This window comes from Hyla sarda, chromosome 3, assembly GCF_029499605.1.
Source record: "Hyla sarda isolate aHylSar1 chromosome 3, aHylSar1.hap1, whole genome shotgun sequence".
NCBI classification, from domain to species: Eukaryota; Metazoa; Chordata; class Amphibia; order Anura; family Hylidae; genus Hyla; species Hyla sarda.
Genome location: NC_079191.1, coordinates 57,720,168 through 57,746,862, shown reverse-complemented (window position 1 = coordinate 57,746,862; position 26,695 = coordinate 57,720,168). Strand labels below are relative to the sequence as shown.

At 41.6% G+C, this 26,695-nt stretch overlaps 1 long non-coding RNA gene across 1 annotated transcript in view; it reads right to left on the bottom strand.

Moving 5' to 3' along the window:
- LOC130361357 (uncharacterized) overlaps positions 1–26,695 on the bottom strand; it is a 93,934-nt gene that overhangs the window by 16,960 nt on the left and 50,279 nt on the right. The window contains exon 3 of the long non-coding RNA XR_008890973.1: positions 4,759–4,831. This is a non-coding gene — a long non-coding RNA (uncharacterized LOC130361357). The remainder of the gene's footprint in view (positions 1–4,758; positions 4,832–26,695) is intronic.

The window sequence follows — 26,695 nt, the reverse complement described above, 5'->3', positions numbered from 1 at the left end:
ATACATGCTACAGACGCTAATATATATAACACTCTAGGGCCAGAACTACTTGTCTCAGGGATTATAAAACCGCATTAGAAAAAAGAACAAAAGAAAAGATGGAACCCATTGACATATAGATGATAGGGATTTTTATTTCTATTGCAGTGCAGTCTATTATCCCTCCCAGGATGATGTTGACAGAGACTATTGTTAGGTTTTTGGGGGTTTTGTGTTTGCATTGTTTGGGGTATGTGTTATTTTTTGTTTCTTTATTCATAAATTTTAAGGGTAATATATGTTTTTTTATTTTTGGGGAAGGGGGAAGGAGCAAAATATTTTATAAATTATTATTGTTTATTTGTTTTTTAATCAAAAACTGTTATTTTTGTTGTTATTGTTATTCATCAACTTCATCAATATTTATATATTTTTGTTTGGCAAAATATTTCTTGGAATGTCTTTTATCAATTTTGTGCAGAAATTTAGGATAGAGGTTAACCATGTTGCGGTGGGAATTGCTAAACTAAAAATTAATAACAGAAATACAGTTTGCCCCCGAGGTTCCAAAGCACAGAATGCACTTCAGATCAACAGCCGAAGCATCGTAGCGGGACCCATTCTAATGGAGACAATGTCCTCCACCCGTTTCCAGAACATTGAGGGGCCACTCAAAGAAAGGGGCAGTCGAGCTTGAGCCACAGACGGTTGTCTCCATTCTGTATTTCTGTTTTATAATCAACATAATGTATTTTTCATAGTTTTAAATGGCAATAATCAGTTATAGTATGTGATTTATTACATTAACTTATAGATTTTTCTTTACAGTACAGTTATGTCTTAAATCTGCGGTCTGTCTATTGAAAAAGGGATTACTACAAATTAAAAACAGATATTAGAAATCATAAATGTTCCCAATCTCTGTATCTGAGACACAGTTGTGTTATATGAGAAGCTGTCTATAGACGATATACTTATTAAAAACACATATATCTTCATGTATAAGGTAGAGACTATGACATCTCTGCAGGTTTAGATGTTGTATCTAGCCTGATTGTTATCAGTAATTAATATAAATATTAATTACCTGTCTCTTTGTTCCTTTCCTGCAGCTGACGGGGGTATAGGTCCCTTTCACCCTCTCACCGGGCATTAATCACCTATAAAAAGACACAGGTATGATAACATGTCCCTTATACATGCTACAGACGCTAATATATATAACACTCTAGGGCCAGAACTACTTGTCTCAGGGATTATAAAACCGCATTAGAAAAAAGAACAAAAGAAAAGATGGAACCCATTGACATATAGATGATAGTGATTTTACCCTTTACCATTATAAAACCGCATTAGAAAAAAGAACAAAGAAAAGATGGAACCCATTGAGATATAGATGATAGGGATTTTTATTTCTATTGCAGTGCAGTGTATTATCCCTCCAAGGATGATGTTGACAGAGACTATTGTTAGGTTTTTGGGGGTTTTGTGTTTGTAATGTTTGGGGTATGTGTTATTTTTTGTTTCTTTATTCATAAATTTTAAGGGTAATATATGTTTTTTTATTTTTGGGGGAAGGGGGCAGGAGCAAAATATTTTATAAATTATTTTAGTTTTTTTGTTTTTTAATCAAAAACTGTTATTTTTGTTGTTATTATTATTCATCAATTTCATCAATATTTTCCATATTTTTATTTGGCAAAATATTTCTTGGAATGTCTTTTATCAATTTTGTGCAGAAATTTAGGATAGAGGTTAACCATGTTGCAGTGGGAATTGCTAAACTAAAAATTAATAACAGAAATACAGTTTGCCCCCGAGGTTCCAAAGCACAGAATGCACTTCAGATCAACAGCCGAAGCATCGTAGGGGGACCCATTCTAATGGAGACAATGTCCTCCACCCGTTTCCACAACATTGAGGGGCCACTCAAAGAAATGGGCAGTCGAGCTTGAGCCACAGACGGTTGTCTCCATTCTGTATTTCTGTTTTATAATCAACATAATGTATTTTTCATAGTTTTAAATGGCAATAATCAGTTATAGTATGTGATTTATTACATTAACTTAGAGATTTTTCTTTACAGTACAGTTATGTCTTAAATCTGTGGTCTGTCTATTGAAAAAGGGATTACTACAAATAAAAAACAGATATTAGAAATCATAAATGTTTCCAATCTCTGTACCTGAGACACAGTTGTGTTATATAAGAAGCTGTCTATAGACGATATACTTATTAAAAACACATATATCTTCATGTATAAGGTAGAGACTATGACATCTCTGCAGGTCTAGATGTTATATCTAGCCTAATTGTTATCAGTAATTAATATAAATATTAATTGCCTGTCTCTTTGTTCCTTTCCTGCAGCTGACGGGGGTATAGGTCCCTTTCACCCTCTCACCGGGCATCAATCACCTATAAAAAGACACAGGTATGATAACATGTCCCTTATACAGGCTACAGACGCTAATATATATAACACTCTAGGGCCAGAACTTCTTGTCTCAGGGATTATAAAACCGCATTAGAAAAAAGAACAAAAGAAAAGATGGAACCCATTGACATATAGATGATAGGGATTTTACCCTTTACCCTTATAAAACCGCATTAGAAAAAAGAACAAAAGAAAAGATGGAACCCATTGAGATATAGATGATAGGGATTTTTATTTCTATTGCAGTGCAGTGTATTATCCCTCCCAGGACGATGTTGACAGAGACTATTGTTAGGTTTTTGGGGGTTTTGTGTTTGTAATGTTTGGGGTATGTGTTATTTTTTGTTTCTTTATTCATAAATTTTAAGGGTAATATATGTTTTTTTATTTTTGGGGGAAGGGGGCAGGAGCAAAATATTTTATAAATTATTTTTGTTTTTTTGTTTTTTAATCAAAAACTGTTATTTTTGTTGTTATTATTATTCATCAATTTCATCAATATTTTCTATATTTTTATTTGGCAAAATATTTCTTGGAATGTCTTTTATCAATTTTGTGCAGAAATTTAGGATAGAGGTTAACCATGTTGCAGTGGGAATTGCTAAACTAAAAATTAATAACAGAAATACAGTTTGCCCCCGAGGTTCCAAAGCACAGAATGCACTTCAGATCAACAGCCGAAGCATCGTAGGGGGACCCATTCTAATGGAGACAATGTCCTCCACCCGTTTCCACAACATTGAGGGGCCACTCAAAGAAAGGGGCAGTCGAGCTTGAGCCACAGACGGTTGTCTCCATTCTGTATTTCTGTTTTATAATCAACATAATGTATTTTTCATAGTTTTAAATGGCAATAATCAGTTATAGTATGTGATTTATTACATTAACTTAGAGATTTTTCTTTACAGTACAGTTATGTCTTAAATCTGTGGTCTGTCTATTGAAAAAGGGATTACTACAAATAAAAAACAGATATTAGAAATCATAAATGTTTCCAATCTCTGTACCTGAGACACAGTTGTGTTATATAAGAAGCTGTCTATAGACGATATACTTATTAAAAACACATATATCTTCATGTATAAGGTAGAGACTATGACATCTCTGCAGGTCTAGATGTTATATCTAGCCTAATTGTTATCAGTAATTAATATAAATATTAATTACCTGTCTCTTTGTTCCTTTCCTGCAGCTGACGGGGGTATAGGTCCCTTTCACCCTCTCACCGGGCATCAATCACCTATAAAAAGACACAGGTATGATAACATGTCACTTATACATGCTACAGACGCTAATATATATAACACTCTAGGGCCAGAACTACTTGTCTCAGGGATTATAAAACCGCATTAGAAAAAAGAACAAAAGAAAAGATGGAACCCATTGACATATAGATGATAGGGATTTTTATTTCTATTGCAGTGCAGTCTATTATCCCTCCCAGGATGATGTTGACAGAGACTATTGTTAGGTTTTTGGGGGTTTTGTGTTTGTAATGTTTGGGGTATGTGTTATTTTTTGTTTCTTTATTCATAAATTTTAAGGGTAATATATGTTTTTTTATTTTTGGGGAAGGGGGCAGGAGCAAAATATTTTATAAATTATTATTGTTTATTTGTTTTTTAATCAAAAACTGTTATTTTTGTGGTTATTATTATTCATCAACTTCATCAATATTTTATATATTTTTATTTGGCAAAATATTTCTTGGAATGTCTTTTATCAATTTTGTGCAGAAATTTAGGATAGAGGTTAACCATATTGCAGTGGGAATTGCTAAACTAAAAATTAATAACAGAAATACAGTTTGCCCCTGAGATTCCAAAGCAGAGAATGCACTTCAGATCAACAGCCGAAGCATCGTAGGAGGACCCATTCTAATGGAGACAATGTCCTCCACCCGTTTCCACAACATTGAGGGGCCACTCAAAGAAATGGGCAGTCGAGCTTGAGCCACAGACGGTTGTGTCCATTCTGTATTTCTGTTTTATAATCAACATAATGTATTTTTCATTGTTTTAAATGGCAATAATCAGTTATAGTATGTGATTTATTACATTAACTTATAGATTTTTCTTTACAGTACAGTTATGTCTTAAATCTGCGGTCTGTCTATTGAAAAAGGGATTACTACAAATAAAAAACAGATATTAGAAATCATAAATGTTCCCAATCTCTGTACCTGAGACACAGTTGTGTTATATAAGAAGCTGTCTATAGACGAAATACTTATTAAAAACACATACATCTTCATGCATAAGGTAGAGACTATGACATCTTTGCAGGTTTAGATGTTGTATCTAGCCTGATTGTTATCAGTAATTAATATAAATATTAATTACCTGTCTCTTGGTTCCTTTCCTGCAGCTGACAGGGGTATAGGTCACTTTCACCTTCTCACCGGGCATCAATCACCTATAAAAAGACACAGGTATGATAACATGTCCCTTATACATGCTACAGACGCTAATATATATAACACTCTAGGGCCAGAACTACTTGTCTCAGGGATTATAGAACCGCATTAGAAAAAAGAACAAAAGAAAAGATGGAACCCATTGAGATATAGATGATAGGGATTTTTATTTCTATTGCAGTGCAGTGTATTATCCCTCTCAGGATGATGTTGACAGAGACTATTGACAGGTTTTTGGGGGTTTTGTGTTTGCAATGTTTGGGGTATGTGTTATTTTTTGTTTCTTTTAGCATGGCATTGATCAGTGTTATTGCCACTCAACTGCTCCTTCCTGGATCTCAGGCATGGAGCAGTCATTTGGCGATCGGACAACGAGGAGGCAGGTAGGGATCCTCCTCGCGTCCTGCAAGCTGTTCGGGACGCCACGATTTTATCGCGGAGGTCCCGATCAGCACCATTGAGCTAACCAGCTTTGAGCTTTCCTTCTATGGTCAGTGAATTAAACAAAAAAGGATCCCTGAAGGTTCCAGGGTAATAGTGCAATATCAACCTTTAAGGGGCTACCCCTTCTGGGGAAAACCCTTACTAGAAGCCCCCCTAAAACTTTTAAACTTTATTCAATTCACAAACTAAAAAGCTACCCTTATGAAACACACGGTTTAAAATTATCGGCGGTGTCACAGAATTTTTTATGGGAAAGGAAAACCTCTCCTAGCTACTAAGTTTCTGTTAGTGCTCAACAATTAATATATATTGTGCGCTATGATCTGTGCACTAGTAGGTGAGTATGCATGCTTCATTAACATTACTAACAGTGAACACACGCTGTATTAAAACATGGCTAGCCTCCTCGACGTTTCGCTCAATAAACCAGCTTGGTCAAGGGCTTTGAGGCTAATGGTGCCCCGGACGCTAGGTAGGCTTTATATAATCTCACATTGCGTTCATTTCCATCACAATCTTGTGTCCCGCAATAGTTGTGTACCAATCCTGCGAAAAGTCGCAACTAATCATACAGTTTGTTATGGTCTGGCATGTGTTTAGCGTCTGCGCCTATCACCACCTTTGTTTACATGTGATGTCACAGTAGGTACGCATGTCCGCGCATTGGTAATCAAAACGCAAGCCTCATGATGGATGATTCACTTTTCGCGATATCTACATATTGCTGGACCTGTGCGCATGACTTCGGACTTTGTCTGTATTTCACTTCTAGAGTACTACTGCGCATGTTATGGGACTTAGACTGTGTAGGGTATGTTCCAAATTATCCATAGTGCAGACCATGGAGTATGTAAAAGTGTGTTCTTAACATGAGTAATTATATTCTCATGTAAATGATCTTGTAACTCATGCAATTTTAAAAGAAAAAAATATTTTATTTATTTATATTCTGTGAATCGGTATAGACTGCTATTTATTCTGTTTGTTATGTAATAAGCTATGGTAGTCTGGGATATATGATGTCCTAAGATATGGATTTCTTGAGTAGCATGTAAGTTGCAAGGGAGGGGTGGGGGGAATAAGGAAGGGAGAAGGGAAGCAGAGGGAATTATATATATATATATATATATATATATATATATATACAGTAGATGGAAGTGAAAAAACGTTATCTTATTCAGAAAGTACTTGCTTGTATAATCTTAATCTATTTATTATTAGTGATTGGTGCTATATTTTATTTTTGTTATATTTATTTATGTTATTATTTGTATTTTTTATGTATTTTGTGTATTTTATTTTTTAGTTAGTGATTTTAGATTTTTCTATATATATTTTTTATATATATATTTTTTTAAATTTTATTAATTTTTATTGTTTTTATTTTTATTTTATATTGAGTTAAAGTATTTAAAAGTAAGTATATTTTATGATGAATTTATTGCTAATATTTCTAATTTCTAATGTTATCCCAAATTTTTCATTTTCACAAGGGGTAATTGAGAAAAAGCCCCCCATAATTTGTATCACCATTTCTTCTGAATATATAACTACCCCATGTGTGCACATAAAGTGCTCTGCTTTCTCACTACAGGGCTCAGAAGAGAAGGAGCGCTATTAGACTTTTGGAGAGAGAATTTGGCTAAAATTGAAGGCCATGTGCGTTTACAAAGCCCCTATGGTGCCAGAACAGCGGAACCCCCTCCAACATGTGACCCCATTTTGGAAACTACACCCCTCATGGAATGTAATAAGGGGTGCAGTGAGCATTTATGCCCTACTGGTGTCTGACAGATTTTTGGAACAGGGGTCCATGAAAATGAAAAATTTAAGTTTTCATTTGCACAGCCCACTGTTCCAAAAGTCTGTCAAACGTCAGTGGGGTGTAAATGCTCACTGCACCCATTGTTACATTCTGTGAGGGGTGTTGTTTCCGAAATACAGTCACATGTGGGGGGGTCCACTGTTCTGGCACCATGGGGGCTTTGTAAACGCACATGTCCCCTGACTTGAATTCCAGACGAATTCTCTCTCCAAAAGCCCAATGGCGCGTCTTCTCTTCTGATCATTGTAGTTTGCTAGCAGAGCACTTTACATCCATACATGGAAGACTTCCAAACCCAGAAGAAATGGGGTTACAAATTTTGAGGGGCATTTTCTCATATTTCCTCCTATTTTTTTTATTTACTCATCCAAATTTTACAAAAAGTCATCAAACACCTGTGGGGTGTTAAGGCTCACTGTACCCCTTGTTATGTTCCTTGAGGGGTGTGTTTCCTCTTTTTAATAACTATGAACATGTATTCCTTAGTTTAGTTGGGTCTGTTAGGGTTTATTTTAGGGTTCTGACAATTTTAATGGTAACAATAGCCCTACAACCTAAGGAAGGCAAAAAGCACCCATGATTGTCATAGACATGGTACAGAAAAATTTCTACATGACCCGCTAACTTTGAAGGGGGAATCCCCTTCAAAGTTAGATTCAATTCGCTGGGAACTACAATATAATACCTGGTCGGCATATAACTTATCTTATATGTAATCTTGTGTCCATGGCCTGCTAGCAATTGGATAGATCCCTAAATCAACATTCCACATAGTTTAATCCAGTATTGTCTAATATTCAGGTGTAATACACAAATGTAGGGTGCAAAGAGGCTGATCTAAGCTGCTCAAGTGTCTCATCCCGGCACATCCACTTACTTGCTCTCCCCTCCAGCTCCTTCTTGATTGAAAAACCGGGCTCAGAACATCAATCAAGGAGGGCCTGGGAGGTGGGAGCAAGCGAGGAGGTGTGCCAAGCTTCGGCACTTCAGCAGATTAACCCCACCTCTTTGGAACTTGGCTGAAAAATTGAACACTGATTTTACAAATTAGGCAACTATTATCAGCTAAAAAAAAAAAAAAAAAAGGTACAATAGGGTCTGAAGTTCTTTGGAGCAAATAGAGTTGATAAATTCCCTTTAAAGTGGTACTCTGCCCCTGAACATCTTATCCGCTATAGAAAGGATAGGGAATAAGATGTCTGATGGCAGGTGTCTTGCCACTCTGAACCCCCGCGATCTCTGTGCCGTCACGCCCCCTCCCATAGACATGAATAGAGGGGGTGTGGTTTGGCGATATGGATTGCCACAGATTCCGCAGAGTCGGCCCAGATATCGTGGGGGGTCCCAGTGGCCCCCCACGATATGGATCAGACATCTCATCCAAAATGTTTTGGATAGGGGATAAGATGTCTATGGGCGGAGTACACCTTTAGCCCCTTAAGGACCCAGGACGTACGGGGACGTCCCCGCACCCTGGGCTTTAAGGACCCAGGACGTCCCCGTACGTCCTGGCGTTTTCCGGTCCCTGCCGCGCGCCGGGCTGAGATCAGAAGCGGATGCCTGCTGAAATGCTTCAGCAGGCATCCAGGGCAAATGCCCTGGGCATGCTGGGAGTTGCAGTTTTGCAACATCTGGAGGTCCACAGTTTGGAGACCACTGTGCCCTTCCAGATGTTGCAAAACTACACATCCTCAGAATGCCATTACTGTCCAGGCATGCTGGGAGTTGTAGTTCTGTAACATCTGGCCCTTCAGATGTTGCAGAACTACAACTCCCAGCATGCCTGGACAGTTGTGGCATACTGGAAGTTGTAGTTTTGCAACATCTGGAAGGGAACAGATTGGGAACCACTGTATTAGTGGTCTGCAAACTGTAGTCCTCCAAATGTTGCAAAACTACAACTCCAAGCATGCTGGGAGTTGTAGTTCGGCAACATCTGGCTCTAAAGATGTTGCAGAACATCTACTTCCAGCATGCCTGAGAATGTCTGGGAGTAGTGGTTTTGCAACAACTGGAGGCACACTGGTTGGGAAACATTGTCTGTTTCCTAACTCAGTGTTTCCCAACCCGTGTGCCTCCAGCTGTTGCAAAACTATACCTACCAGCATGCACTGATAGACAGTGCATGCTGGGAGTTGTAGTTTTGCAACAGCTGGAGGCCCCCCTGTGAATGTACAGGGTACATTCACATGGGCAGGGGGCTTACAGTGAGTATCAGGCTGCAAGTTTGCAATGCAGCAAATTTTGCCTGGCAGCTCAAACTCGCAGCGGGAAACTCGCTGTAATCCCCCGCCCATGTGACTGTACCCTAAAAACACTACACTACACTATACTATCACAAAATAAAATAAAAAGTAAAAACACTACATATACACATACCCCTACACAGCCCCCCTCCCCTCCCCAATAAAAATGAAAAACGTCTGGTGCGCCACTGTTTCCAAAATGGAGCCTCCAGCTGTAGCAAAAAAACAACTCCCAGTATTGCCAGACAGCCGTTGACTGTCTAAGCATGCTGGGAGTTTTGCAACAGCTGGAGGCACCCTGTTTGGGAATCACTGGCGTAGAATACCCCTATGTCCACCCCTATGCAAATCCCTAATTCAGGCCTCAAATGCACATGGCGCTCTCTCACTTCGGAGCCCTGTCATATTTCAAGGCAACAGTTAAGGGCCACATATGGGGTATCACCGTACTCGGGAGAAATTGCCTAACAAATTTTGGGGGGCTTTTTCTCCTTTCACCCCTTATGAAAAGGTGAAGCTGGGGTCTACACCAGCATGTTAGTGTAAAAAAATAAATTTTTTACACTAACATGCTGATGTTGCCCTATTCTTTTCATTTTGACAGGAGGTAAAAATGAAAAAAGCACCCCAAAATTTGTAAACCAATTTCTCCCGACTACAGAGATACCCCATATGTGGGCGTGAAGTGCTCTGGGGGCGCACAACAAGGCCCAGAAGGGAGAGTGCACCATGTACATTTGATGTAATTTGCACAGAGGTGGCTGATTGTTACAGCGGTTTTGACAAACGCAAAAAAAATAAAACCCCACATGTGACCCAATTTCGGAAACTAAACCCCTCACGGAATGTAATGAGGGGTGCAGTGAGAATTTACACCCCACTGGTGTCTGACAGATCTTTGGAAGAGTGGGTTGTGCAAATAAAACATTTTGTACAGCCCTCTGTTCCAAGGATCTGACAGACACCAGTGGGGGGGGGGGGGGGGTAAATGCTCACTGTACCCCTTGTTACGTTCCTCAAGGGGTCTAGTTTCCAAAATGGTATGCTATGTGAGGGTTATTTTGCTGTCCTTGCACCATAGGGGCTTCCCCTATTAACCCTTGCAAAAATGTGAAATTTTGGGGGAGAAACACACATTTTAGTGAAATTTTTTTTTATTACGTATGCAAAAGTCGTGAAACCCCTGTGGGGTATTAAGGCTCACTTGATTCCTTGTTACATTCCTCAAGGGGTCTAGTTTCCAAAATGGTATGCCATGTGTTTTTTCTTTTGCTGTCCTGGCACCATAGGGGCTTCCTAAATGCGACATGCCCCCCGAGCAAAATTTGCTCTCAAAAAGCCAAATATGACTCCTTCTCTTCTCACCCGTAGTGCACTTCAGGTCAACTTATGGAGTACCTCCATACTCAGAAGAGATGGGGTTACAAATTTTGGGGGGTATTTTCTGCTATTAACCCTTGCAAAAATGTGAAATTTGGGGGGAAATCCACATTTTAGTGAATTTTTTATTTATTTTTTTACATATGCAAAAGTGGTGAAAAACCTGTGGGGTATTAAGGCTCACTTAATTCCTTGTTACGCTCCTCAAGGGGTCTAGTTTCCAAAATGGTATGGCATGTGTTTTTTTTTTTTTTTGCTGTTCAGGCACCATAGGGGCTTCCTAAATGCAACATGCCCCCCAAAAACCATTTCAGAAAAACGTACTCTCCAAAACCCCCTTCTTCGCTTCTGAGCCCTCTACTGCGCTCGTCGAACACTTTACATAGACATATGAGGTATGTGCTTACTCGAGAGAAATTGGGCTACAAATATAAGTATACATTTTTTCCTTTTACCCCTTGTAAAAATTCAAAAATTGGGTCTACAAGAACATGCGAGTGTAAAAAATGAAGATTGTGAATTTTCTCCTTCCCTTTGCTGCTATTCCTGTGAAACACCTAAAGGGGTTAAAACGCTGTCTGAATGTCATTTTGAATACTTTGGGGGTTGCAGTTTTTATAATGGGGTCACTTGTGGGGTATTTCTAAGATGAAGACCCTTCAAATCCACTTCAAACCTGAACTGGTCCCTGAAAAATTGTGAGTTTGGAACTTTGAAGCCCTCTGGTGTCTTCCAAAAGTGAAAACACGTAAATTTTATGATGCAAACATAAAGTGGACATATTGCATATGTGAATATAAAAAAAATATTTGGAATATCCATTTTCCTTACAAGCAGAGAGCTTCAAAGTTAGAAAAATGCTAAATTTTCAAATTTTTCATCAAATTTTGGGATTTTTCCCCAAGAAAGGATGCAAGTTACCACAAAATGTTACCACTATGTTTAAGTAGAATATGTCATGAATAAACAATCTCGGAATCAGAATGATAACTAAAAGCATTCCAGAGTTATTAATGTTTAAAGTGACAGTGGTCAGATGTGCAAAATATGGCCTGGTCCTAAGGTGTAAAATGGCTGGGTCCTTAAGGGGTTAAAGAAGTTGTCTCATTTAAAAAAAAAAATACCAACAAAAAAAAGTTCTATACTAATGCATTATGTGACATTTAACATATTTAAATGTACCAGGATTACAATATTGTTTGAGAGATATAAGATTACTAATTCTCCATGTACCTGCATTGTATTGATAACTGTTGGTTACGACCCACTAAGTCGGGGTAAGGGTGGGTTCACACCACGTTTTAGCTATATGGGGACCGGATCCAGCTGGGGGGAGTGAAAACCGGGCGCTCCCATATCCCAGCCGGTCCCGGCCCCCTTCTCATTCATTTAAATGAGCCAACCGGAGTCAAACAATGTCTCCGGTCGGCTCATTTTTGCCCCATATCCGTTTTTCTGAACCAACTGAAAACCGCAGTTTGACTCTGGTCAGATCATTCAAATGAATGAGAAGGGGGCCAGGTCCGGCTGGGATAAGGGAGCACCTGGTTTTCACTGCCCCCAGCCAAATCAGGTCCCTGTATAGCTAAAACGTGGTGTGAATGCACCCTAACACATGCTCAGTTCAACTGCAGTGTCCTGAAGGTAATGGCAGTTTGTTTCCACTGTGCTTATAAGCAAGGGGGATTGGGGGAAAGATGCCTGGCAACGGTAGGGTTACAGCTCAGAGAGGATACTAGGGGATCAGATCCATGAGGGAGAAGAACTCTACAGGGATATCAATTATTTTTGTACCCCTTTACATATATGTATGGGGCACACATCTGATTTTACCAAATTTGCTCTGTGGGACAATCATGTTAAAGGAAATTCAATGTATGCATTTCTTTTTATGATTCAGTACTAATAGTCATACAAGAAATCCAGCATTATAATAGTGAAATATACGTTATTTCAGCCTAATTTCTTGTTTTAGGTTATAACAGGAGGTCATGTTTAAGGTCAGACATCTCTTACATTACTTCCCTGTCACCCCCATTAGTAGGTCACATACACTGAACATATAGGTGTGTTTTAGACATTTAGGTGCTTTTGACTTTCTTAGTATAGAAAACTATACATATAGGGGGAGATTTATCAACACCAGCGCAGAGGAAATGTTGACCAGTTGCCCGTAGAAACCAATAAGATTGATTCTTTCATTTTAAAAAGGCCTCTAAAAACTGAAAGAAGCGATCTGATCTGATGCTCCACTCTTCCTCTCCACAGGTTTTGATGATTCTCCCCCATAGACTTAATATACCCATACAGGACATACACCCCCCAACTCTTTGTATAATAGAATTGAATATAAACAGTATATACTTGGTCATTTGTGATCATCAGCAAAGTGTATAGTTAAATAACTAGATTTAATACAATAAACACTATTATTGTGACACATTATATTTAAAAGATCTAGTCATTATTTGCAAGTCTAGAACTCTAGATGTATTCTGATCAATATTTAGGATTGATGTACCTCTCCTGTGTCATCTTGTCCTCTTCCTCATCTCCTGCTCTTTGTGTGCGCTCCCTCTGATACCTAAGGCCTGAACTGTACTAGTGGCTGGTAAAGGTATCAACCAAAGACTGATGTCACATGTGTGATGTCATAAGGGAAGGTTAAGAAAGAAAGCTGGTAAGGCCACTGTATGATTTTATAGTGTTATTTTTAATGGGATCTGTTAGGCTTCCATTGTGATATCTAACATTTTACAAGACAAAATATTAAAGAATGTTGTGCTATAAATAAAAAAAATCCCCATTATACGACTCTGTTGGTGGAAAAATAAAAAGTTATCTTAGAAGGCAGGGAAGAAGAAAAAAAATAGAAAATAAATGAAATGCTGGGGGGCAGCATTAAAAATATTTTGATGTAGCTGCTGCCGCCATGCTGTATCCTAGAGAAAAATAATGAACCTTAGTTAAATCCGAGTCAGAACAGCCACTCATTATGCTCATTTTGCTGCATATTTGTGACAGATCTGCATTATAAAATAGGGGTTGAGGTGGATTTTCATCAGCAGAAATTTGCTGCCAAAAATTTGGCACAGAGAGCCTGCTCCTCTTCAATTTCACAGCAGGAAACATGGGGTTGGCTGTCTGGGGATGCTGAAAGTTGTAGTTTTGCAACATCTGGAGGGCCACAGTTTGGTGACCACTGTGCAGTGGTCTCTAAACTGTGACCTTCCATATGACATTTCCAGGCCATTCGGATCTCTGGTGACCCAATGGCCTGGAAAAAAAAGAGATCGGTGCCGTAAGTTCCCCGTTCCGAGTTTGAGTTGTGAGAAATTTGCCGTGGATCAAACTTGTAGCGGAAAACTTGTTGTAAACCCGACTGTGTGTACGTACAGAAAAATCACCTACACTTCACTAACACAAAAATAAAGAGTAAAACACTACATAGACACACACCTTTGCATCATTACCTCCCGACCCAACCCCCCAATAAAAATTAATAACAGCTCATACGGCACTGTTTACTAAATGCAGCCTCCAGCTATTGCAAATCAACAACTCCACAGCGTGGCCGAACTGCCATTGACTGTCCAAACATGCTGGGAGTTGTAGTGTTGCAACAGCTGGAGGCATCCTGTTTGGGAAACACTGCTGTAGAGTACTTTTAGTGGAAGAGGCAAGCACAATGCTTGCATAGGAGTCCACTCCTATGCAAATCCCTAATTTATGCCTAAAATGCGCATGGAGCTCTCTCCGGAGCCCTGTCGTATTTCAAAGCATCAGTTTAGGGCCACAAATGGGGTATTTACATACTCAGGAAAATTTGTGTTACAAATTTTGGAGGATTTTTGCTACTTTTACTCCTTATGAAAAAGAAAAGTTGGGGGCTACACCAGCATGTTAGTGTAAGAGAAATTCACTTTTTACACTCACATGCTGGTGTTCCCCAATACCTTTCATTTTCACAAGGAGGAAAAAGGAGAAAAAGACCCCCAAAATGTATAACACAATTTCCCCTGAATACGGAAATACTCCATACAGGGGAGGACTGACCGGATGGTCGGATCAGACGTTGTCTGAGGGCCCGGCCGGGTAAAGGGCCCGCCGCTACTAAGGATCCGGGACACTCATCCCGGCAGACAGCGCTGCTTTCTCCTGTGTGGTAGCGGGGTGTGATAAGGGCAGATATTGTTACCCTAGGGGCAGATGCCAGTGCGTGGTTTAGCCTAAAACCAACCAAAGGTATACTGCTGGATCCTGGGCTAGGCACGGGGGCAATAAAGACTCCGACGCCAAGTTACTGACAACGGTAGCTTTACTGAGGGTAGACAGTTGGTAAAGTTTATACAGTTCAGCCACGGCACAAGGAGTTGACCAGTGACGCAGAGACCTTAAGGGCTTGCTAGGACTCGTAGTAGGACTGGACAATTCAATGCAAACCACGCTGAATTTACAAATGACAGGGACTGACTTGACTTGACTCATAAAGCTGTAACTTTAGCTTACTTGACTTGATGGTGGCTGCAGGACTTGACTTTGAGGTTACCAACCCTCTGGACACACACACTAGGCATGACTGCAGTGGACCTCAGCTTAGCAGAAGAGCAGAGCTCAAAGAGAGAGAGGCTAGCTCCACCCAGGGATTATATGGGGGAGACTAGCAGGGAGCCCATAGGTCACCCCTGGGATCACCTGGTAACTGGTACCTCCTGGGTAACAAGCACATGGCATAGTACAACATATTTACCATTGAGAATCTAATGCAGGGGGACCTGGGGAAACCTGGAGAAACACCTCCCGTACTGGGCCACCACACCTGTATGTGCGGTACACGCACATACAACAGAACGCATCTCCTCTGTGCGAGCCGTATCTGCGGCCTACACACGGAGGAGACGTGACCTCCGCCCACCCCCCCCATGCAACATGCAGTGCAGTCGCCGATGACGTCACTCATCGGTGCCTGCATTGTGAAGGAGAGAAGACATGGGCCCTGCTGCTGAGGAGATCGCTGCGTGGGATATCAGGTGAGCATCATTTTTTCTTAACCATCGTAGCGGAAAGGGTGGGGGTTTAATTGCTGCCTATATGGGCAAAGGGTTAGGGGGCTTAACGATATGGGGAAAGGGGTGGGGAGTTTAACTGCTGCCTATACCCATGGGGAAATGGGGGGTGTTAACTGCTGCTTATACTTATGGGGAAAGGGGGGGGGTGAATTAACTTCTGCCAATACCTATGGGGAAAGAGGGGTTAACTGCTACCTATACCTATGGGGAAAGGGGGGGGAGGTGTTAACTGCTACCTATACCTATGGGGAAAGGGGGGGTTGACTGCTGCCTATATCTATGGGGAAAGGGGGGGTGTTGACTGATGCCTATACCTATGGGAAAGGGGGGGGGGGGCTAACTGCTGTCTATTCCTATGGGGAAAGGGAGGTTAACTGCTGCCTATACCTATGAGGAAAGGGGGGGGGGGTTAACTGCTGCCTATACCTATGGGGAAAGGGGGAGGGGTCTACTCTGTTCCTATACCTACAGGGGGGAGGGCTAACTCTGCTGCCTAAACCTATGGGGAAGGGGGGTTAACTCTACCGCCTATGCCTACAGGGAAGGGGGGTTAACTCTGCTGCCTATACCTACAAGGAAGAGGGGGGGGGGGTAATTCTGCTGTCTATACCAACAGGGAAGGGGGGGGGGGGCTACCTAACTTTATATGTATGCCTAAATACTTACCTACATACCGGGCTATCTAACTACCTACATACCTGGCTACCTAACTATGTACATGTATGGCCTTCATACATGGCTGCCTAACTACCTTGCTAGCCCCCTACCTACCTACCTGGCTAGTCACCTACCTACATATCTGGATTCCTGATCCGCCTACCTAGTTACTTATTTACGTGGCTACCTATCTACCTGAAGGGGATTATTACAGTTTGTGGGTCTATAGATGGGTGTACACTGAAAAAATGTAGAGTCTGACATGTTTGCCCTGCAGATGGTAAGAGATTGACATGGTGGTCTGATCCAGACAGAGAAGAAAAGGAAAGAGGACGCTGCAGATCAGTGGTATATATTTACTCCTTGTATACCAGTATTATTGGTCATGGAAATTTGCCTACGTTAAAGTGTTTCTTACATAAATACATTTTAGTTTATTATGTGGGAGATTTGGGTGGAAAAGGGACGTGGTAGAAGACTGAGGAGGCAGTGGGCCCTTCCTTTTTTTGGTCCGGGGGCCCCAAGTGTTGTCAGTCCACCCCTGACTCCATATGTGGACACAAAGCAATGTGTGGGTGCAGGGACGTGCACACATAGGAGTGAAAGGGGGGCTGGAGCCCCTGCCCTTTTCCTCACCTGCCCCTCTAGTGCCCTCACAAAAAGAGCTGCAGGGTGACAGGTGAAGTAAAAAGGATCCATTGCTGGGGAGATTTGTATGTGGTTTAATGGAGAAGCTGTGCCCTCCCTGCAGCAAGGGGCGCCACTCACCCTGTCATTATCTGCCATTTCTCTGCTTCTCTCCACACGGAGGAGACAGGAGCAGCGGAGGCAGAGAGAAGCCCCGCCCACTGCATGTCCAGACACAAAATTCAGTCTATGCAGCCCTTACTGTAAGTGACTGTAAATATATGTGAGTGATTGTGTCTAAGTGTGTGTGTGTATATGTGAGTGATTGTATGTCAGTGTGTGTGTGTGTATGTATATATATTTGTGTGTATGTGTTTGTGTGTATCTCTATGTATGTGCCTGTGCAGAGAGGGATGGCTGGGGCCTTAGTGTAAGTGACTGTGTATATATGTGAGTGACTGTATGTCAGTGTGAGGTGCATATATATGTGTGTTTGTGTGTGTGTCTATCTCTATGTATGTGCCTATATATGTGAGCAAGTGAATCTATGTATATGTGTATGTATGTATGTGTGCGTATGTGTGTGTGTGTGTGTGTGTGTGTGTGTATATATATATATATATATATATATATATATATGTGAGCAAGTGAATCTATGTATATGTATGTATGTATACAGTGGCGTTGCTAGGGTTGGTGTCACCCGGTGCGGTAGAAAATGGTATCCCTCCCATACCTCCCTCCTCCCCCCAGTAAGTTTTTAGCCTGTTGTGACAGACACCACTGTTGTAGCGCATTGTGAGAAATTCCAGTATAATAATCAGATATACCAGTTGCCACAGAATGGGAAAGGGTTAAAGAAGTTTTCATCATTTAAATATACTGCTCCCAGAATTACTTAAAGGGGTACTCCACTGGAAAACATTTACTTTTATATCAACTGGTGCCAGAAAGTTAAACAGATTTTTAAATTACTTCTATTTAAAATCTTAATACTTACAGTACTTATAAGCTGGTGTATGCTCCACAGGAAGTTGTGTAGTTATTTCCAGTCTGACCACAGTGCTATTTGCTGACACCTCTGTCCATGTCAGGAACTGTCCAGAGCAGGAGAGGTTTGCTATGGGGATTTGCTCCTACTATGGACAGTTCTTGACATGGACAGAGGTGTCAGCACAGAGCACTGTGGTCAGACAGAAAATAAATTAAAAAAGAAAATAACTTCCTGTGAATCGCTTATACAGCAGCTAATAAGTACTGGAAGGATTAAGATTTTTAAATAGAAGTAATTTACAAATCTGTTTAACTTTGTAGCACCAGTTGATTAAAAAAAATGTTTTCCAGTAGAGTACCCCTTTGAGCAGTGGTGAGGTTATGCTGGGAGTTGTAGTTTCACTGACCTAACTGTAGAACTGACAAGTGACTACAGGTCTGATAGGACATAGAGAGGAGAACAATGATATCAATGACTACAGGTGACGTCTTCTCTATAGTCTTCCATTATCTAATTCAGATGGTACATACCGCCTGGTCCAGCTAAAACTTCTGTCTGTAGAATGTGACGCCCAGACGTCTCCTCACTATGTCAGCGCATTCTCATCCTCTATATGAAAACAATTATTATTATAAACCTGCCAGACACTGTATCCTCTAAATATAATACTACTATACACTATACTCTTTGATTATAAACCTTCCATACACCATACCCACTGAATATAATACTACCACACACTGTACATTCTGAATATAATGCCAACAGACACTGTACACTCTGAATATAAATCTGCCACATACTTTACCCCTGAATATAATACAGCCACATACTGTACCCACTGAATATAATACTACCACATACTGTACCCTCTGAATATAATACCAACACATACTGTACACTCTGAATATAATACTACCACCCCCTGCGCCCTCTGAATATAATACTTAGAGATGAGCGAACTACAGTAAATTCAACTCGTCACAAACTTCTCAGCTCGGCAGTTGATGCAGTTCCTGCATAAATTAGTTCAGCTTTCAGGTGCTTCGGTGGGCTGGAAAAGGTGGATACAGTCCTAGGAGACTCTTTCCTAGGACTGTATGCACCTTTTCAAGCCCACCGGAGCACCTGAAGGCTGAACTAATTTACGCAGGATAAGACATCAACTGCCGAGCCGAGAAGTTCGTGACAAATCGAATTTACTGTACGTTCGCTCATCTCTAATAATACTACCACAAACTGTGCCCTCTGAATATAATACTACCACAAACTGCGCCCTCTGAATATAACGTTGCCATACAGTGCACCCTCTAAATATAATACCACAACCGCAGTAACACCCCTCAACATCCGTTAGCTGATGCTATTATCACGGGAGGGAGGTATTGGTGGTGTTGCTGGTGGATGATGGGGGTGCTACTACTGGGGGGGGTGTTGCTGGAGGATGATTAGGGTGCTACTGGCCATCCCCCCTGGCAGTATTACCCCCATCATCCATCGGCAGGATCATCCTCCTGACAGGATCTGCTGATGGAGGTGCTGCTGGGGGGGGGTGTTGCTGGTGGATGATGAGGGTGCTACTGCCAGGGGGGAGCATTAGGTAGGCAGCAGTTCCCCCACATTAGGCAGGTAGCAGTTTCCCCACATTAGGTAGCATCTTTTCCCCACATTAGGCAGCATAGATTCCCCACATTTGGTACCAGTTCCCCCACATTAGGTAGGTACCAGTTACCCCACATTAGGTAGCAATTTCCACACATTAGGTAGCACAGATTCCCCACATTAGGTAGCAGTTTCCCCACATTAGGTAGCATAGATTCCCCACATTCGGTAGCACAGATTCCCCACATTAGGTAGAATAGACTCCCCACATTAGGTAGAAAAGACTCCCCACATTAGGTAGTAGTTTCCCCACATTAGGCCGCATGTTCCCTTGCAGGTTCCCCACAATGGGTCAAAGTCTCCCCACATTAGATCGCTGGTTCAACCCCCCCTCCCCACACACACACACACACACACGCACACAGAAAAAAAAAAACACATACAACAAAGAGAGACACACACACAAACACACACACAGTCAGAGACACACACACTCACAGACAGACACACACATAGAGTCACACACACAGTCACACAAACACACTCACACACACACACACAGAGTCACACACACACTCAGAGAGTCACACAAACACACAGTCACACACACAGTCACACAAACACACAGAGTCGCACAAACACACACACACAGTCACACACACACACTCAGAGAGTCACACAGTCACACACACACACAGAGTCACACACACAAACATAGATAGAGACAGACAGACAGAGAGACAGACACACACACTCACCCATCCAGCGCAGCGATCCTTCTCACTGGGCACCCTGCGAGTGACGTAACTGACGTCCCCCTGCGCGGCCATGCGGTGTGACGTCAGGCCGGCGCAGACGTGGGAGCGGAGGCCGGGCACAGTGCTGGTGAAGGTGAGGGGGTGGTGTGATGACGGACGGGCGCACTGAAAGGGGGGGGGGGGTTGCTGATGGACGGGCGCACCGCACACACACAGCGCAGGTGAAGGCGGGGGGGTGCTGGCGGATGGGAGGCCGGTCGGGCACAGTAGGGGGGTGTCAGTGTAGCTGGGGAGGGGGGTGCTGCGGAGCGTCTTGGTGTCACCCTATTAGGTTAGGGCCGCACCCCCCGCACCCGGGTCGCAACGCCACTGGTATGTATATGTGTGTGTATATGTGAGCAAGTGAATCTATCTATGTATGTGTGTGTGTATATATATATATGAGCAAGTGAATCTATGTATGTGTGTATGTATATGAGCAAGTGAATCTGTATGTGTGTATGTATGTGTGTGTGTGTGTGTATGTATGTATGTGTGTATATATCTGTGAGTGATTGTATGTGTGTACCTGTATGTATGATGTGCTTATCGGCTGTATCTTTTAGTATATATTCCATGTTATAAGTGTGTCTGTGTATTTATGTTTCTTAATGTATATTTGTACCTGTATGTATGTGTCAGTGTCTTTTTGTATGTGTGTATATTACCTATGTACTGTATGTGTGTATATTACCTATGTACTGTATGTGTGTATATGACCTATGTAATGTATGTGCCTTTATGTTATGTGCTTGTATTTATTGTATGAAGCACATTATTAAGGAATTATTGGAGGAATGTAAGCACAGTATATAGGGAATTTATGGAAGCACAGTATATATTTCATTATATTGGAACATTATATTTTTTGTGTATGCTGGCACTGTGTATAGATCCTTAGGGTGCGTTCAAACGTGCCTATTTTTGCTGCAGATCTGCTGCAGATTTTGCTTCCCATTGACAATGGGTAGAGAAATCTGCTAAAGCAAATCTGCAGCAGATCTGCAGCAGAAAATATGCACGTGTGAACGCACCCTTAGTGGTGGCACAGTATAGTTAAATAATAGTGGCACAGTATATAGTTCATTAATGGTGGCACAGTATATAGTTCATTAATGGTGGCACAGTATATAGTTCATTAATGGTGGCACAGTATATAGTTCATTAATGGTGGCACAGTATATAGTTCATTAATGGTGGCACAGTATATAGTTCATTAATGTTGGCACAGTATATAGTTCATTAATGGTGGCACAGTATATAGTTCATTAATGGTGGCACAGTATATAGTTAATTAATGGTGGCACAGTATATAGTTCATTAATGCTGGCACAGTATATAGTTCATTAATGGTGGCACAGTATATAGTTCATTAATGGTGGCACAGTATATAGTTCATTAATGGTGGCACAGTATATAGGGAATTAATAGATGAATGGTGGCACAGTATATAATTCATTAATGGTGGCACAGTATATAGTTCATTAATGGTGGCACAGTATATAGGAAATTAATAGATGAATGGTGGCACAGTATATAATTCATTAATGGTGGCACAGTATATAGTTCATTAATGGTGGCACAATATATAGGGAATTAATAGATGAATGGTGGCACAGTATATAATTCATTAATGGTGGCACAGTATATAGTTAATTAATGCTGGCACAGTATATAGTTCATTAATGGTGGCACAGTAGATAGGGAATTAATAGATGAATGGTGGCACAGTATATAGTTCATTAATGGTGGCACAGTATATAGTTCATTAATGGTGGCACAGTATATAGTTTATTAATGGTGGCACAGTATATAGGGAATCAATAGATGATTGGTGGCACAGTATATAGATCATTAAGGGGGGTAAGGTATATAATTAAAGGGAAACTGACAGGCTGTTTATTCGCACTAAACCCAATGCACTAGGTTACAGTGCAGTATACAAAAATTGGTCTTTCCATTTTCTAGGTATTGCCCCACATTGCTAGTATGCGAAGTCAGTCTTGTGCGCAATGGAGGCGGAGCTTCCCTGCCTCCATCCTGTATGCTGTGCTATGCATGGACGTCTTTGTATATTTATAATTCTTTTTTTGCCAACTCTAATATATTGTAGACTGTACGTATATATTAGTGAGGTGTCCATCTCTTCAGTGTAAGAACCAGGGCTGTGAGAAGATTCCTGCATAAGATGGGTGCTGGGTGATTGGGGATGGGTGCTGGGTGATGGGTGCTGGGTGATTGGTGCTGGGTGATTGGTGCTGGTTGATGGGTGTTGGGTGATTGGTGCTGGGTGATTGGTGCTGGGTGATTGGTGCTGGGTGCTGGGTGATTGGTGCTGCGTGCTGGGTGATTGGTGCTGGATGATTGGTGATGGGTGCTGGGTGATTGGTGATGGGTGCTGGGTGATTGGTGATGGGTGATTGGTGATGGGTGATTGGTGATGGGTGCTGGGTGATTGGTGATGAGTGCTGGGTGATTGGTGCTGGGTGATTGGTGCTGGGTGATTGGTGCTGAGTGATGGGTGCTGGGTGATTGGTGATGGGTGCTGGGTGATTGTTGATGGGTGCTGAGTGATTGGGGATGGGTGATGGGTGCTGTGTGATTGGTGCTGGGTGATTGGTGATGGGTGCTGGGTGATTGGTGATGGGTTCTGTCATATAGAGCTCAGGTGGGGGCATGTAGGGGGAGATTTATTAAAACCTTTGCAGAGGAAAAGCCCTCTGCAAAACGATCTGATTGGTTGCTATGGGCGACTGCACCGCTCTTTCTCTGCACAGGTTTTGTATAAATCTAATCTATAATACAGTATATTATAGGGCAGCTGTCACATGTTTTCTGTAAATAAGACTGACAGCACAGCCAAAGTGTATATACACATGGCAGACCTTCATAGAAACTGTTCTTGACTCGATTTTACAAAAATACCAACTTTTATGGGCATAGGAATGTCGAGGAGGCCCGGCGGGAGTCCACTGTGTCCCTGGGCCGCAGTACATCTGCCCATTAAGTCTGGTAGACGTTTTTTAATTTATGAAAAGTGCCCTCTTTTTTTTACTTGAGCCCCTGCCCTTCAAAATGTCTGTGCACGTCCCTGTGTGGGTGCACAACATGGCTCAGGAGACAGCAAATGTACATTTGAGGCCTAAATTGGTGATTTGCTCAGGGGTGGCTTCTGACATAAGCGCCAAAAAAAAAAAAACAATAAAAAAAAGCATATGTGACCCCATTTTGGAAACTAAACCCTTCATGGAATGTTACAAAGAGTGAAGTGAGCATTTACACCCCACAGATGTCTGAAAGATTTTTGGAACAGTGGTCTGTAGTATCAAAAATGTAATTTACATATGCACAGCCTACTGTTCCAAAAAATCTGCTGAACACCAGTGTGGTGTAAATGCTCACTGCACCCCTTGTTACATTTCTTGAGGGGTGTGGTTTCCAAAATGGGGTCACATGTGGTTGTTTATTCTATTGCGTTTATTTTAGAACCTCTGCAAGGATCCATGTGGAAATCACTAATTTAGGCCTCAAATGAACATGGTGCTCTCTCACTCCTGAGCCCTGTTGTGTGCCCGCAGAACGCTTTGCGTCCACATATGGGGTATATCAGTACTTGAGAGAAATTGTGTTACAAATTTTGGGAGTTTTTTTCTTCTTTTACTGCTTATGAAAATTTAAAGTATGGGGCAACAACAGCATGTTAATGTAAAAAAATAAAAATGTTTACTCTAACATGCTGGTGTTGCCCCCAACTAGTGCAGCCCCCAACTTTTACAGATATACCCCATATGTGGACGCAAAGCAATCTTCCAAAAATCTGTCAAATGCAAGTGGGGTGTAAATGCTCACTGCAGGGGTGCAGTTTCCAAACTGGGGTGACTTGTGGGGAGTTTCCACTGTTCTGGCACCATGGGGGCTGTGTAAAGGCGACATGGCCCCCCGACTTACATGCAGATATGGGTATTTCCAGAATCAAGAGAAATTAGGTAACACATTTTATGGAGCTTTTTCTGCATTAACCCCTTGTAAAAATAAAAAATCAGGGGTTACAACAGAATTAAATTTTTTTATTTTTACGACCCACTGTAACAAAAACTTGGCAAACAACTAGGACATAAGCAAACGGTCCCACTTGACATCCCAAATAAAATTAAAAATGGTTGAGTACAGCGAGCGGAGAGCAGCAAGCGGGACCCAGACCGATAAAGTCTCAAAAATGTAAAGTAGCATGGGAAGGACCATCATTTTAACAGCTGCAATACGGACAAAAAATGAAATATAACGTCCTAATTAACGAAATAATTAACGTCCTAAGGGCACTGAACAAAGGAGGGAAGTTAGTGGAATAAAAGGAAGACTATCAAGGGGTAAGGAGGACACTTAGATACTTAACCCGTACAGGACCCAGGGTGTATGGATACGCCTTCTGTACCTGGGTCTTAAGGACCCAGGGCGTACCTGTACGCCCATGGGAATTTCGGTCCCCGGGAAGCTCAATGTAAACCTTTGCCAGTGCGAACGTACCCTAAAAACACTACAATACACTAACACATAATAAAGGGAAAACACTACATATACACCCCCTTACACTGCCCCCCCCCCCAATAAAAATGAAAAACTTATTTTACATCAGTGTTTCCAAAATGGAGCCTCCAGCTGTTGCAAAACAACAACTCCCAGCATTTCTGGACAGCCACTGACTGTCCAGGCATGCTGGGAGTTTAGCAACAGCTGGAGGCACCCTGTTTGGGAATCACTGGTGTAGAATACCCCTATGTCCACCCCTATGCAATCCCTAATTTAGTCCTCAAATGCGCATGGCGCTCTCTCACTTCGGAGCCCTGCCGTATTTCAGGGAAACAGTTTAGGGCCACATATGGGGTATTTCCATACTCGGGAGAAATTGCACTACAAATTTTGGGGGTCTTTTCCTCCTTTAACCCCTTATGAAAAGGAAAAGTTGGGCTACCCACAATAGGCTGGGCAGAACGGGGAACCAAAGGGGACCGGGCGCCGAAGATCCACTTACCCATCGGTGTAGTGCGCCTGAGTATTGTAATGCGCCAGCCTGTTAGTGTAAAAAAATAAATAAAAATTCCACTGACATGCTGGTGTTGCCCCATACTTTTTATTATCACAAGTGTTAAAAGGAAAAAAAAAATTGTAACACAATTTTTCCTGAGTACGGAAATACCCCAGATGTGGGCGTAAAATGCTCTGCGGGTGCACAACAAGGCTCAGGAGTGAGAGCACACTATGTACATTTGAAGCCTAAATTGGTGATTTGCACAGGGGTGGCTGATTTTAGAGTGGTTCTGCCATAAACGCAAAAAAAGAAATACCCACATGTGACCCCATTTTGGAAACTACACCCTTCACGGAACGTAACAAGGGGTATAGTGAGCCTAAACACCCCACAGGTGTTTAATGAAAATTCTTCAAAGTTGGATGGAAAAATGAAAAAAAAAAATTTGTTTCACTAAAATGCTGGTGTTACCCTAAATTTTTCATTTTCACAAGGAAAAATAGGATAAAAAGCCCACCAAAATTTGTAACCCCATCTCTTCTGAGTAAGAACATACCACATATGTGGATGTAAAGTGCTCTGCTGGTGCACTACAATGCTCAGAAGAGAAGGAGCGCCATTAGGATTTGTCCGGAATTGAAGGACACGTGTGTTTACAAAGCCCCCATAGAGCCAGAACAATGGAAGGGGGGGGGGGGGGGTCCATTGTTCTGGCTCTGGTCCATTGTTCTGGCTCTCACATTTGACCCCATTTTGGAAATTAAATCCCTCACGTTATGTAATAAGGGGTACAGTGAGCATTTACGCCCCACAGGTGTCTGACAGATTTTTGGAACAGTGGTCCGTGAAAATGAAAAATTTTATTTTTCATTTGCACATCCCACTGTTCCACAGATCTGTCAAATGCCAGTGGGGTGTAAATACTCACTGCACCCCTTATTAAATTCTGTGAGGGGTGTAGTTTGCAAAATGGGGTCACATGTGGGGGGGTTCCACTGTTCTGGCCCCATGGGGGGCTTTGTGAACGCACATGGCCCCCAGCTTCTATTTCAACCAAATTCTCTAAAAGCTCTATGGCGCTCCTCCTCTTCTGAGCATTGTAGTGCACCAGCAGAGCACTTGCCATCCACACATTGGGTATTTCCATATTCAGAAGAAATGGGGTTATAAATTTTGAGGGTCATTTTCTCCTATTA